Source organism: Oryctolagus cuniculus, chromosome 6, assembly GCF_051225735.1.
Source record: "Oryctolagus cuniculus isolate XC-2025 breed Fujian yellow rabbit chromosome 6, ASM5122573v1, whole genome shotgun sequence".
In the NCBI taxonomy this organism is placed as follows: Eukaryota; Metazoa; Chordata; class Mammalia; order Lagomorpha; family Leporidae; genus Oryctolagus; species Oryctolagus cuniculus.
This window is the reverse complement of record NC_142872.1, coordinates 30,075,001-30,091,071: the sequence shown is the minus strand read 5'-3', so window position 1 is coordinate 30,091,071 and position 16,071 is coordinate 30,075,001.

The window sequence follows — 16,071 nt, the reverse complement described above, 5'->3', positions numbered from 1 at the left end:
CAGAACTGTTGCTCCCCCTCTTCATGGAGGAACGACACTAAACCCTGCCTAGGCTTCATATCCGAGTCACGGCACCATTATGTCGCTCCCCCTCTTCGTGGAGGAATGACACTAAACCCTGCCTAGGCTTCATATCCGAGTCACGGCACCATTATGTCGCTCCCCGTCTTCGTGGAGGAACGACACAGGACCCTGCGCCGTTCTTTCGTCTGCTCGGCCCTCCCCGGGTTGGCTACTGACCCTTCCCGGGTTGGCTACTGACCCTTCCCGGGTTGGCTGCTGGTCCTTCCCGGGTTGGCTACCATCCCTTCCACCTCCGTGGAAGGGCGGTTCCCCCTGCCACATTCCCCACTTCCGCGGGGGAGCGGCACACCGCCGGCCGGCTCTCTCGGGGGCTGCACAGGTGTTCCCTTAGATGTTCCCCTTAGATGTTCCTGGTGCATGCCGTCTCTCTCCTCCTTTATAGTCCTCTTCCACCAATCCCAACTCTGCTACCCACATGCCGAGTACGCTGCTCTCCTCCAGTCAGGAGCAGGTCCCACAGTTTATTGGTTGAACTGGAGGCAGCTGTGTAGAAGCTGTTTCCCTTCTCAGCGCCATATTGTGGGAAAGCAGATGCAAAGAATAAGTCTTAATTCCAGTAACTTAGTCTAGTCCGAGTTGCTCCCAGTTGCTCCCCACAAGAACCTGGTGTGCTAGCCTATTAAGCCGTGGTGTCGGCCTGTTCTTTTTAAAAATAGAAAAGATTTATATGGTCAGGGACTGATGGGTTGGGATGACAAATGTACTTTTCAGACTTTTATCACCAATGGAAAAAAAAAGCATTTTATACACTTAAAACTATCATTAGTGCATTTAGATTTTGGAGAAAGAATCAAAAGGTAAAATGCCTCTACAATAATACAATATTAATATAAACCAGTCATGTTCTGAGATCATTATAGCAAGCTAACATCATTTAAGGAAAGTGATTTCTCAGTTCAAATTAGTAAAACCTTAAAAGACTGTTCTTAGATAACATTATTTGAGGACAATGCATTTTCAGACACATTCTGATGTTTGAATTTTTACAACAGAATTATAGATTAGTCTATTATTATACCTTTCTTAAAAAGCTGTCAGGTTTCCATTTCTTTGCCCAGCCCACAAGGCCACAGCCACCAAGCACCACACACTTGTGACTATCTGCCCCGGAATTCCACCTTCCAACTCCATACAGGCCTGAAAAGAATCCCCAAGTGTGTGCTTGGGGCTGAGGGCCCAGGATAAGCAAATCCAGATTCCAACAGATCAGAGAACAGCTTGGAGTTGATTGTAGGTTTGTATCTCCTGTACTCACAGTGGCAGTGAGAAATGCACAAGGAATAGCCCCCCAATGGCAGTGGGGACCACAAGGGACACCAGCCTTTGTGTCTGTGGTGGCAGCTGGACACACACACACACCCAGACATCTACATACATTCACTCGTAGCCACATATGCATGTCCACATCCATCCACGGGCAGTCGTGCCTAGCCATGCTGCCAGCCCCCCAACAACCCTGAGTTGCTTATACAGACAAAAGTGGCCCAGAGCCAAACTTTACAGAACAGAGTTTTAGGTAGCTAGCCAAGCTGGTGGACCCATCAGTTCCCATAAAGAGACAGAGATACGGGAGCACAGAGATAAGGGGGCATGGGTGGAAGGCGTGGGAACTTGATAAACACTATCTTTCCCAAGTTCCTCAACACTGTCTTTATGCAGTTGTGATAAATAATTTTATGTATCGACTTGGTTAGGCCAAGGCATGCCCAGATAACGGGTGAAATGTTACTTGTGGGCTCGTCTATGATGGTGTTTCTGGTAGGGATCAGTATTTGAATAAGAAGACTGAGTAAGGATCTGCTCTTACCAATGTGGGCAAATGTCATCCAACCTGTTGAGGGCCCTCAAAGAACAGAGAGGTGGTGGATGGGTTAACTCACATTCCCTCCCTCTCTCTCCCTCTCCCTCCCTCTCTTTCTCTGTGTGTGTGTGTGTGCGTTCAGCTGGGACAGCCATTCTCTCCTGTCCTCAGACATGGAGTTCCTAGTTCTCAAGCCTTAGGACTTCTGGACTTAAATCACCAACTTTCCTGGTTTTCCATCTCCCAGACAGCAGGTGGTAGGACTTCTTGGACTCAGTAAGCATGAGCCAATTTTCTTAACAAGGCGCTTGGAGACCCCTTGTGGGGTGTGTGTGTGTGTGTGTGTGTGTGTAAAGTTTGTGGAAAATGAGCATTAAGAAAAAACTATGGGGGCCAGCATTGTGGCTCAGCAGGTTAAAGCCCTGGCCTGAAGTGCTTGCATCCCATGTGGATGCTGGTTCGAGACCCGGCTCCTCCACTTCCGATACAGCTCTCTGCTATGGCCTGGGAAAGCAGTAGAAGATAGTCCAAGTCCTTGGGCCCCTGCACCCATGTGGGAGACCTGGAAGAAGCTCCTGGCTCCTGGCTTTGGAACAACACAACTCCAGCCATTTCAGCCAACTGGGGAGTAAATCATCGGATGGAAGACCTCTCTCTAACTGTTTCAAATAAATAAATAAGAAAAAAAGAAAAAAACTATGAATGGATTATTTAAAAATTTTTTGTCCCAAATAAACTTATCTTTTAATTGCATTTTCTAAGAACTTTTACAAGTACCCTCGTGTATGTGTGTGTGTATCTTCCTAAACATATCTCATTGGTTCTGTTTCTCTGGAGAACCCTGATACAATAACATATCCATTTAAGAATACACATTTCTCTGAGCTTTTTAATCCCTTTCTTTACTGTCCGCTATGAAAATTCTATTTTGATTTCACTTTGAGTCATCATTTTTCCATGCTTTTAGGAGACATTTTAGCAGCAAGTTTATCCTATTTAAGTTCTTGTCAGTTTTAAATCCTAGTTCTCTCAAATTAAACTCTTCTTTGCCCAACTCCTGCCTCCTTGATTAAGAATTTACTCCTGGGCCTGGATCTGTGGCACAGCAGTTGTTAAGCCTCTGCCTGAGACATCAGTATCCCATATGGGCATGGATTCAAGAACCGGCTGCTCCATTTGCAATCCAGCTCCATGCCAATGTGCCTGAGAAATCAGGGGAAGCGGCCCACATGCTAGAGCCCCTGCACCCGTGCGGGAGACCTGGAAGAAGCTCCAGACTCCTGGCTTTGGCCTAGCCCAGCCCCAGCTGTTGTTGCCATTTGGGGCATAAACCAGCAGATGGAAGAGCTCTCTCTCTCTCCCTCTCTTTCTCCCTCTGTAAATCTGCCTTTCCAATAAATAAAAAATAAATCTTATTTAAAAAACAAAGAATCCAGCCCTAGGTACATCCCCCTGGCTTCTACTGCATATGCTGCCTAGGACTTGTGGAGCCTTTGGAGTGTCAGACCCAGCATGTCCCTTCCTGGGTTATGCTGTGAGCTAACTCTAATTATGTGCCTTAGCAGAAGGGGAGGTAGGGCCATTTTTAGAGGGCAACACACATTGCCTAACAGGGAAGAAGGCTACATTTTCTGTAAGGAATGGGCTATCTCTGTATAAGGAGCAGTGGGCCACTTCTGCAGGTTCAAGGGTCATGGAAATTACTGAAATTCAAGATTTAGGGCATCAATATACATAGTCTCCTAAGTCTGAATTCCACCTCTTCTCAACTGGGGCCCTGAGCCGGGCATAAGAGACTTGTCTTGGCTGGAAGCTAATCTCCTTAGAGCACAGCTGACCTACTAACATCCTGGGCTCATCCTCAGCTTTCTCAGCCCTCCTGCGATAGAGGATCTGAGCCTTTTTGTGTGCTGTGAAGGAATCCGCTAGCTTTTATGCCTGGCTTTCAGTTTCTGTTAATTACCCTCAGTCTTTCCTTATTTTATTCTGGGTGGTTGGGCCTTACATATCTGTTCCCATTGTCTCGTGTTTACTTTTTTACTTAGTATTTCTCAAATGCCCAATATATTGAAGCAGTTAATATATTTTTTCCTACCACCAGAACTCATAATCCCAATTAACATGGTGAAAGTTTTAACAACTGGACTACTGCTTTGTGTCAGGAGCTGTGATCTACTTACCAGCTGTTATTTGGCCCCGGTTTTCCCATGAGGTGATGCGTGCTCCAGAACATTCTATCACCTCCCTAAGACTACTCCCAGCATCAACAGCCATGTGAGTCCCTGAGAAGCTGCCTAGCTCTGAGTTTGTTAGGGAGGTTGATGATTACCACCTGTGAAAGTAAAGGGGCTACAACTAGACAGAGGGAAAAACCAAACTGTGGTGCAGGGCTTCCAGTAGCCTTCTAACCTCACCAGGGAATCAGAAGCTGAAATGAACCTTTAGGGTTGTTGCATGTTAGGCCAACATGCCCGGGACTTCCATCCCCATCTTGACTTGCTATTAAATGTAGGTTTCCCCAGGAACTCCAAGGCTTTAGATGCATGAGTTGTGTTTAACTGAGGCACCCTGAGGATCCTGACAGCTGAACTCTGTCTATAGTCAATGATGCCCGCAAGGGAGGCAATAAGGCCATTGTCGAAGTGGGGAGGAGCAGTGCATCTCCATGTTTATAAAAAGATCAAATTTTTTCTTTTAAATTTTGAAATGATTTCAGATGCAAAACATTTAGAATAGTACCAGTAATTTACAGTTGTCCCTCAATTCAGCTTCCCCAAATGTTCAAACCTTATAAAACTACAATGTAAGAAATTACCTATAGATTTTACTCAAATTTTGCCAATTGTTCCACTTAGGTCCTTTTTCTGGTCTTGAGTCAATCCAGAATCAGGATTCCCACATTGCTTTTAGTTGTCCTGTCTTAATTTCTTCTGAGACAGTTCTCTAATATTTATCTTCTGTGACCTAAATACTCTTAAAGAGGACTGGCTGCTTATTTATTGTTAAATGTCTCTACATTTGGGTTTATCTTATATTGATAAAAATGTACAATAAAAATTTATCAATAACAAAGCAATGTTGCTCAATGCATTGTATCGAAGGTACATGATATATTTGATCACTAGTGATGTTAACTTTGATCAAGATTTTCTTCCTTGTAAAGTCATTGTTTTCTTCTGTGTAATGAGTATAATGACAATGTGTCTTTGTAATTAATAAATATCTTATGGGAAGATGCTTTGAGAATAATCTGTTTCCTAATAGGATAATAGTTATTTGCTGAAAACGCAGGATTATGCTCCAAACTCCAGGGGCCCTTGCTACAATTCTCTAATAAGGGAATGCCTCAGGCTTCATACAGTATTCCAATACGCCAGACACTTTAAATAATATTTTACCTGTTGAGTCATGAGTCCCACGTGGTATTGCTGTCCTTAATGTGTTCTAGAGTAGCTGGAGAGCCTTCTTAAGAACTGGGTTCACTTTAAACCTGGCAGCCCTAACATTTTATCATCTGGAAGGTTTGAGAAGGATGCCAAAAGATAACATACGTTGTCTCTAAAATCAAATGAAGCTCACCTAGCTGTCTTTTTTCTTAACAGTAGGTCAAACAAGGCAGCAGCTGCAACTGGTTTTTCACTTTCTTAAGGTCGTAACGCAGACCCACGCTTTTAGATCCCCAAAACTTCACTGAGAGGACAGCACCTTAAATTTTTATGGAGCTTATCTTATCTTCTGGCATTATGTGTGTCTTACCAAGACATCTAGGGTACATGTTACTTGCAACTGAAAGATAAAATCATAATCTCATTAGTTTAGTGGGAATCTTCTGTATCTCTCATAAGAGCAAGTAGTGCCTGGGGCAAGAATAAAAATGGAAACTTAGTTCTCTTGAGTCTTTTTTTCTTTCACATGATTCCTGGGAATTAATGGAATCTCAAATTCACATAAGTTCAGCTACTATTGAGTCAGTTTCAGTCAAGTGAACAAGAATCACTGGTGGGGCGCCGGATTCTGTCCCAGTTGCCCCTCTTCCAGGCCAGCTCTCTGCTGTGGCCAGGGAGTGCAGCGGAGGATGGCCCAAGTCCCTGGGCCCTGCACCCCATGGGAGACCAGGATAAGTACCTGGCTCCTGCCATCGGATCAGCGCCGTGTGCTGGCCTCAGCGCGCCTGCCGCAGTGGCCATTGGAGGGTGAACCAACAGCAAAGGAAGACCTTTCTCTCTCTCTCTCACTGCCCACTCTGCCTGTCAAAAAAAAAAAAAATCATTGGCAAATGCATCCATCTAAATTCAGCATATTTGAAGCTCTATTCTTCCTTCTAATTTAGTATAATAGGAAACAGTTCTCAAACGCACTCACTCCGGCAGTTTTGGTGATGTAATTAGCAAAATCTTATGTATCTTTTTGTATGTGTTCCTTCTAATGTTGAGACAAGCTTGGTACTCGCTTCCCTTGAACGTGTAGGAAACGGCTCTATCTGCAGACAATGAGAGTTGGTAGATGGAGGGCATGAAGAAAATTTTAATCTTGCAACATAACTATCTCAGTTGAGATCATTATAGAATATTCATATAAGGTAGGATTTTAAAAAGGACAGGTAATGTGCTTCTACTAAAAAAAATAGGCTCAGTTAACTTGGGGATCTAAGACACGATTATATGTGAATTCACCCAGTTGTCTCCATTAGATTCTAATGAGACACCTCTTTCCCAGTCAATGCTCTAGTGTTTTCAAAAAATCAGCAGTGGTTGTAAATTCACCATTGGTAGTTATTTACTAACTTAAAGAATTAGACTGTGTTTCTAATTTTTATCTATATTACCCTCAGGCTTGAAAAAATATTGCTTTATAGAAATCATACAGATATTTAGTCTTGAGATTATGCCTTGATCTGAGAATTAAAACCCTAAATTCTCCAGCACAGTCAAAAATAGCCTTCCTACCCTCACAGACCTTTCTCATTCCCACCATAATGGTTTAGCATAGCAGCCACTTTGCTTGCCAGAGAATTACCTTCAAAAGGAATTCATTCCAGGTGAACACAGGGGTAACCTGAATATAGGATAGTTAGTGATAATGTTAGAGCAGATAATTTATACTAAATTTCATTCCTGAGTATATACTGCCTGCAAAATCTTCTGGTACAGAATGGAATTTTTAATAGGTTCAGATCACATCACAGAAACAACTCTAGATATATAAAGAAAACTATTTAAAATAGGTAGATTTTTACAGCATCATTGGAGTGGGTGGCTATGTGGGACTCAGAAGTATTGAGTAACAATATTGCCATGTTGCTATCACATTCTCAACATCAAAACAATTGGTGACTAGATTCTCAAATGCTCAATCTGGCTTTTGCTCCCAGACACTGGAAAGCTGAATCTTATTGCCACAGCCACCTCTCAGTACTTAAATTTCTACAACCATGCTTGCCAAGAAACACAACCAAACGTAATAGTATAGCAGATACTTTTGATGCTGGCCATCCATCACCTTGGCCCATTTCAGAGCTCATGTGCGGTTCTATGAAAACTTTTCAGCAAGCTGACAGCTTCTCGTCTCAAGCACTTTTGTCTTTCCGCTTCTCTGCCTGAGGCTTTTCTCTGATGCCATAGGAGCTTGCTCTGTCCATGCACAAGGCAATGTAAAATTTCCAGATTTAATGTTCTTAGGGGTTAACTCTCAGAGAAGGATGAGAGTTGGACATGGATATGCTAAATTCCTTATGTCTTGGTGGGGAGGGATTTGGAAGCATGTGGTGCCCTAGCAAGATTGAGGCCCAGGTACTCATAATGGTAAACTGTTGATTAAAATAATCATCTACAGTTTACTGACTTTGCTCCCTTCCCTTTCTCAATTTCCCTATGCTTCCTGAGGCCACTTTAGAAAAAAATTATACCTAAGTCCTTGTTGCAGGGTCTGATTTTAGGAGAAGCTCACAAAGCCAGCGACCTTAGAAATCACATCCTCAGGATAGATTCTAGACCTGAAACACCTGGTAATCATATGGCAACAAGCCACTGCTGGTGAGAAGCGGGGTTGTGATGCTATAACATCGCACTTGCAGGACTGAAATGAGCAACAGGCATAAAAGAAACTATTGGCTTACCCAACAGCTTCAGCACATGAAACAAATTAAGATTGCAAAGTTGGGTTTTCCTTTCCTTATGACCTTAAACCCTGAATAAACAGAATGAAAGCTCACAGTAGAAAACTTACCTGGATAATATGTACTAGCAGGAACTGGGGATCACGCTTGGGAACGAATATTCTAGATATATCAATTAGGGAACCCTGTGAAAACCCAGGTCTTGCATGAAAACATTTAAGAAGACATTTATCCCACACAGCTGAAGAGATAGGTGTGTTGAAAACCAATATTTGAATGTATAAGCAGCACATTTTTCCAATCACTGAGAGTATAATTGGATGTATGGTGGCTGCTAGAGCTTGTATATTAATTTCCTGACCTATGGAATAAAAAACAGGGGAAAATCCCCTGAAATTGGTCTCTCCTCAAGTCCTGGGAGTAAATCAGCATACAATCCCATCCCTTATACCTAGACTTGCAGAGATTACTGCTACTCAGAAAAGGGCAGAGCGGTGGGTCTCACCATATCCTCTCTTAATTCACTTTTATGACCTTTACAGCAACACAATGGGCTATGGAGGTAACAGTAAACTATTCCTAGGGCCAGCCTGGTGGCACAATGGGTTAAGCCTGATCTGCCACATGTGATGCCAGCATCCCAAACTGGATGCTGACTTGAGTCTCAACTGCTCTGCTTCTGATCCAGTTTACTGGTAATCAGGCCTGCGAAAGCAGCAAAAGATGGCCAGGGTACTTGGGCCCCTGCACCCATGTGGGAGACATGGATGGAGTTCTGGCATCTTGGCTTTGGCCTGTCCTAACCCAACTCTGGTTGCTGTGGCCATCTGGGGAATGACCAGCACATGGAAGATCTCTCTCTTTCTCTCTCTCTCCCCCTCTCCATTGCTCTGCCTTCTAAATAAACTTTTAAAAATGACCAGTAAACTATGATGATAGAACCAAGAAAGTCCAGACTGTGCAAGTTACTTAGGCCACCTTTCCTTGTCACTGTTCTCCATTGCACTGACCTCTTTCCTTCCAGCTTACCTCTATAGCCTTGTGGGGATCCCATGACTACTGACAAAGGAGTGTAACACATGGGTCTAGTTCATGGGCATGTTGGATTAATATGTTATTAAACATTGCCACTCGTCCAGAAAACTTACAATTAATGTTATACTAGCTTTGCCATGGTCTTCATATGTTTCTAAACACTAATGAAATAATCGTGTTGGTTTTAATCTAGATATTTCATGAAGGCAGTGGTGTTGTGCTGTGGTAGGTTAAGACACCACCTACAACCCTGGCATCCCATATGGGTACTAGTTCAAGTCCCAGCTGCTCTACCTCCCATGCAGCTCCCTGCTACTGTGCTTGGGAAAGCAGCAGAAAATGGCCAGTGCTTGAGACCCTGCAACCATGTGGCAGACCTGGATGAAGCTCCTGGCTTCGGCCTGGCCCAGACCTAGCTGTTGCAGTCATTTGGAGAGTAAACCAACAAATAGAAGCTTTCTCTCTCTCTCCTTCTCTCTGTTAACTCTGTCTTTCAAGCAAATAAAATATTTAAACAAAAGTTATTGTTTGACTGAGGGGCAGGCCTTGTGGCACAGCAGGTTAAGCTGCAGCCTGGGGCACCTGCATCCATGTCAGAGTCCAGTTTGAGTCCTGACTTCTCTCCTTCAGTTCCAGCTTCCTGATAACGCATCCTGGGAGGTTCAAGTGCTTTTGCACATCCACATGGTAGGCTCAGATGGAGTTCCAGGTTCCGTATTTTGGCCTGGCTCAGCCCTGGCTGCTGTGGGGATTTGGGGAGTAAGCTAGTAGATGGAAGATCTCTGTTTCTGCCTTTCAAATAGATGAAAACATATATTTTAAAAAATTATATGGCTTAGAGAATTGTACAAGAGAGTTAATTATAACTTGAAAGAGGTATTTCTTCTTTAAGTATATGCATTATATCAGAACCAGATGGGAGATACTAGTATAAATATGCAACTTTAAATAAGTCTTAACTATATTTGTTCACTAAAATTACTTTAAAAGTTGTTACTCCATAAAAAATCCTGGTATATACATACAATCTGGTGCCAGGATTTAGTCAACATCTTTATTCAGTGACTATAAACTAGAATACTTTATAAGGATAATACGTCTGGATCAGCCAAAAATACAGTCATTTTGTGGTATCTTGTTATTGCCAGAAATCAAGGATGCTTTTAAAATTATGAGTCAAAAGCCTACAGGAGCCAGTTTAAGGGGTCTCTACTTCTAAAAAAAAGATTTGAAAAGGGGGAGAGAGACAGAGACAGAGATAGAGACAGAGAGAGATGCCAGGTTTAAAGTAAGAGCTGGAAACTCAATACACGTCTCTCACATGTGTGGCAGGGACACAGCACTTGGGCCATCATCTGCTTTACCAGGCACATTAGCAGGAAGGTGGATCTGAAGTGGAGGAGCTGGGACTACAGCTGGCACTCTAATATGGGATGCAGGCATCTCGAGCAATGGCTTAACCCACTGTGCCACATTCCTCACCTCTTAATGGGTCCCCTGGTAGCCAATTTATAAACATTTAATTAGAAAAAATGGACCAAAATGTTTGACTAAAATTCATAAATGTTTCAAGAAAAGATAGCACATATGTGTACGTATAATGTCTACATTTGAAGCGAATGTGGCAAAATTTTTAAAATTGTTAAATTTTAAAACTGAAAAGCTTTTAAAAAGTTCATAAATACTACATATATTAAAATGACAGGCCGGCGCCGCGGCTCACTAGGCTAATCCTCCGCCTAGCGGCGCCGGCACACCGGGTTCTAGTCCCGGTCGGGGCGCCGGATTCTGTCCCGGTTGCCCCTCTTCCAGGCCAGCCCTCTGCTGTGGCCAGGGAGTGCAGTGGAGGATGGCCCAGGTGCTTGGGCCCTGCACCCCATGGGAGACCAGGAAAAGCACCTGGCTCCTGGCTCCTGCCATCGGATCAGCGCGGTGCGCCGGCCGCAGCGCGCCGGCCGCGGCGGCCATTGGAGGGTGAACCAACGGCAAAGGAAGACCTTTCTCTCTCTCTCTCACTGTCCACTCTGCCTGTCAAAAAAAAAAAAAAATGACAAATGTATTATTTTCCTTCAAATAATTTATGTTGTTTTTTTTTGGACAGGCAGAGTTAGACAGTGAGAGAGAGAGAGACAGAAAGGTCTTCCTTTTTCTGTTGGTTCACCCCCCAAGTGGCCGCTATGGCCGGCGTGTTGTGGCCGGCGCACTGCACCAATCCGAAGCCAGGAACCAGATGCCTCTTCCTGGTCTCCCATGCGGGTGCAGGGCCCAAGGACCTGGGCCATCATCCACTGCACTCCCGTGCCACAGCAGAGAGCTGGACTGGAAGAGGAGCAACCGGGACTAGAACCCGGGGTGCCAGCACCGCAGGCAGAGGATTAGCCTAGTGAGCCACGGTGCCAGCCATATGTTGATTTTTAATTTATTGATTTTATGTCTATACTTTATCTTGATTAATTTAACTATAAAATGACTTTCAGATATATATTTACAGTATATGATGACAGTACATGCATGTGCTGTTTGTCATTTGCTAATTTCTACAAAATAGCCTGTTTGGGTTGTAGTTGAGCTTGCATTATCAATAGATTAAGTAAAAATGGACATCTTAACAAAATGGAGTCTTCTAATACATGAACACGGTATAGCTCTCTTATTTAAATTTTCTCAATTCCTCCTTGCAGTACATTGTAAAAGTCTTGCATATTTTTGATTAAATTTATTCTTAATTATTTATCTTTCAGGTTCTCTGTAAATGATATTTCTTAGTTTTTGTTTTCCATTGTTGACTTTATATAGAAATACAATTTATTTTTTAGAGTTTTTTTGTCCATTTGAAAGGCAAAATGAGGGGCAAAGATGGGGGGGGGGACACTTTGATCTGCTGATTTACAAAAGCTTGCAACAGCTGATGATGAGCCAGGAACTCCAACTGAGTCTTTCACATGGGTGATAGGAACCCAAATACGTGAGCCATCACCTGCTGCCTCCCAGTTGTTTTAGCAGGAATCTGGATTAGAAGTGGAGGCAGGCTCCAATCCCAGGCACTTTGATATGGGATGCAAGTGTTCCAAACAGTGGAATATCACAATGTCCACCCAAATGATTGTGTATGAACCTCGTAGCTGTAACCTTGTTATTCTCACTCATTAGTCCCAGTATTGTTTTTTTTTATAGATTCCTTAGGATTTTCAACATACATGTCACTTGTAAATGAAGACAACCTTCTTCCTTTTAAATATTTGTGCCTTTTAGTTATTTTTCTTGAATTTTTGCATTGACTAGATTCTCCATTATAACAAACGAAAGCAGTGAAAACATTCTTGTCTTTAATCTTAAGAAAAAAGCATTCAACATTTCAACCTTAAGGATAACCTTAGTTGTAGGATTTTGGTAGATGTTCTTTTACATAATGAAGATATTTCCATCCTCTGGGTATGCTGAGAGGTTTCACAACACTGCATTATGAAATTTTCAGACTATCATGCATCTATTGAAATAACAAATTTTCTCTTTTGTTAATATGACAAATTACCTTGCTTTAATTTAGCAATACTATATGTTTATCATTTGGAGTTTTTAAAATTCAGTTTAGAGAAACAGAAACCTCCTAAAACACACCATAAAAATCAACAAGGAGCTTATTTCTTTCCAAGGAAAGTCCAGAAATGGGCAGTAAAGGATAGTGTAGTCACAACAGGGGAACAAGCTTACAGTTTTCTTTGTATGTTTTGCTGGAGCACTGTACAACTCAGAGAAACAAGTTATTGAAGGATTATGGGAAGTTCATGTCAACACAGAAATTAGACCTTTTACAAATGTGAATACATGGAAGATAGAATATTAGAGAAAAACAGTGGTATAAATGTGTGAGTTTAAACCTGTAAAGAAATTCAAGCAGCTGTGCATGTCTAGCCACCAAAGCGGAACCATGAAGAATGAGCTAATGGAGATATTTGTGGAAGATACAACCTGTGAGAGAACTGAAGTTAAGTGCTTGGTGATTGGCTCGGTGTTGATGTTCTTCAGTACAGCCAGTAGTCAGGAAGACAAGCCAAAGATTCCAAACTGATGAACACTTCTGGGTCTGTAGAAACAGATCAATCTGCTTGCTACTGACAAATCCTTCAGAAATTGCTTCTTCTTCATTTCTCCATCCCAAATTCTCATTCCTGTTCCCCTTTGTCCAGCTCTAGCATGTGTCATACAGCAAGTGCTCTGGAGAATGCATTTCTAAGCCTCATGTCACAAAAGCCAGCACAACCATCACGACCATTGTTTTTCATCCTCAGGGCTGCAAGGTCTCTTTCAAATTTGCAGTGTTGTCTCCAACTCAAAGCAGCAGCAAAGTACAAAAGGTTCAATTACCAAGTAGGATGAAATTATCCCTTTGCAATAACTTTGCACATTTTTTTTTCTTTCTGACAGGCAGAGTGGACAGAGAGAGAGAGAGAGAGAGAGAAAGGTCTTCCTTTGCTGTTGGTTCACCCTCCAATGGCTGCCATGGCCGGTGCACTGTGGCCAGCGCACTGCGCTGATCTGAAGGCAGGAGCCAGGTGCTTTTCCTGGTCTCCCATGGGGTGCAGGGCCCAGGGACTTGGGCCATCCTCCGTTGCACTCCCTGGCCACAGCAGAGAGCTGGCCTGGAAGAGGGGCAACCGGGACAGAATCCAGTGCCCCGACGGGGACTAGAACCCGGTGTGCCGGCGCCACAAGGCGGAGGATTAGCCTAGTGAGCCACAGCGCTGGCCATACATTTTTAATTTCTATCAACTACTTATTGACCAAGACAATTAGTTGTATACTATACACAAAAGTTGCTTAAGATACATATTTCTGTGGTAAAATCAATAACCTGAAAATTGATTAGATCTCTTAGTAAGGAAGAAGAGGGGAATGGATACTAGGTAGGCGATTCCCAAAGTTTGCTACAGTAGGTCAGAAAGAAGATTCCAACAAGTACTAAAGACAGTATCACAATGGCCATATGCAATAATAGTAAAACTAATTTCAAATATACATACTTGCATACCAACTATACTTTACTTCAGCCATAGATCCACTTAATAACTGAAACAATAAAAATCATATACATCAAAATGGTGTAATACAGGTGGAAGGGTACTGGGAACAACAATTATCACCATATAGGTTTTCATTAGAAAACCATAAATTATGAGCTAGGGATTGACTTAAAAGATGAGACACTGATACAGCACTTCCATATTTGTAACATTTAGAGGAATTATCTTCTAGTATAAATTTCCTTATGTGTAGTAACAGAAGAGATGCAGCTGAAGACTTTCCCACATTGCTTACATTCATTGGGGATTTTTTCCAATTTGAACTTTCATTTATTTTTAAAGTATTATGGAAAAAATGAAAGGATTTTATATACTTTTTTAAAGATTATTTATTTATTTGACAGATAGAGTTACAGACAGTGAGAGGGAGAGACAGAGAGAAAGGTCTTCCTTCCGTTGGTTCACCCCCCAAATGGCCGCCATGGCTGGAGCTATGCTGATCCGAAGCCAGGAGCCAGGTGCTTCCTCAGTCTCCCACTCGAGCACAGGGCCCAAGCACTTGGGCCATCCTCCACTGCCCTCCCGGGCCACAGCAGAGAGCTGGACTGGAAGAGGAGCAGCCAGGACTAGAACCCGGTGCCCATATGGGGTTCTGGCGCCGCAGGCAGAGGATTAGCCAAGTGAGCCACGGCGCCAGCCCAGATTTTATATACTCTTTATAGCCCTATCTCCTAGTATGAATTCTCACTTGCTGAGTAAGGAAGGAACACTGGAAGGTTTTCCCACATTCTTTGAACTTAGGTTATTTCTCTTCAGTATGTGTTCTCACATGTGCATCAAAAAGTGAGGAATTATACTTACCCACATTTCTTATACTTATGGTTTCTCTCTTAAGTGAATTTTCATGTCTTTGAAATTATTAGATGTTAAAATTTTCCAACACTCTTTTTATCAATAGACATTCTTCTGAGTGTTAAGTTCTCAAGCATTTTCTAAGGAATGAGGAACAAATGAAGGCACTGTTCCATTTTGTATATTCACTGTTTGTATTAGGGTTCTCCAGTGAAACGGTCATTATGATGAAGAGAGAGAAAAATAAAGCAGGGTGTTTACTAAGGAGATGACTCATGTTATTATATGACGAGTTCTACAAATCGCCATTTGAAAACAGGAGAACCGGTATATCTAATAGTATGTGTCAATCCACATCTGAAGGCCTAAGAACCTGGGAGACAGCTGCTGGTACAGGTCCCAGAGTATAAACGTGAGAGAACCTGGAGTTCTAACATTCAATGGCAAGAGATAGACGTCTCAGTTCCAGAACAGAGAGGTAATTTGCCTTTCCATTGACTTCTCTTTTTTTAAGATTTATTCATTTCATTTGAAAGGCAGAATTACAGAGAGGTAGAGGGAGAGAGAGAAAGAGAGGTCTTCCATCTACTGGTTCACTTCCCAAACACCAGAGCTGGGCCGATCTGAAGCCAGGAGCCAGGAGCTTTTTATGGGCCTCCCACACAGGTGCAGGGGCCTAAGGACTTGGGTCATCTTCTACTGCCTTCCCAGGTCATAGCAGAGAGCTGGATCAGAAGTGGAGCAGCTGGGTCTCGAACCGGCTCCCATATGGGATGCCGGCACTAAGGGCAGTGGCTCTACCCGCTAAACCACAGTGCCAGTCCTTCCACTGACTTTTTGTTATATCTGAGACCTCAACTTATTGGATGGTACCCAGGCACATTGTACGAGGGCAGATCTTACTCAGCTGTTAAAATGTCGGTCTCCTCTTGAAACACCCTCACAGACATCCAGAAATAATGCTTTTCCAGTTATGCAGGTGTTGAGTCCAGTTGACACCTAAAATTAACCATAACATGGCATTTCTCTCTGAAGTGCATTATCACAAGTATAGTAAAATATGAATAAATGGAGCATTTATTACATCATTTACAATCATAGATTCCCAAGTAGTTAATTATTAAAGGGATAAGAGAAACTATAAGTATTAACACACTCCTCAC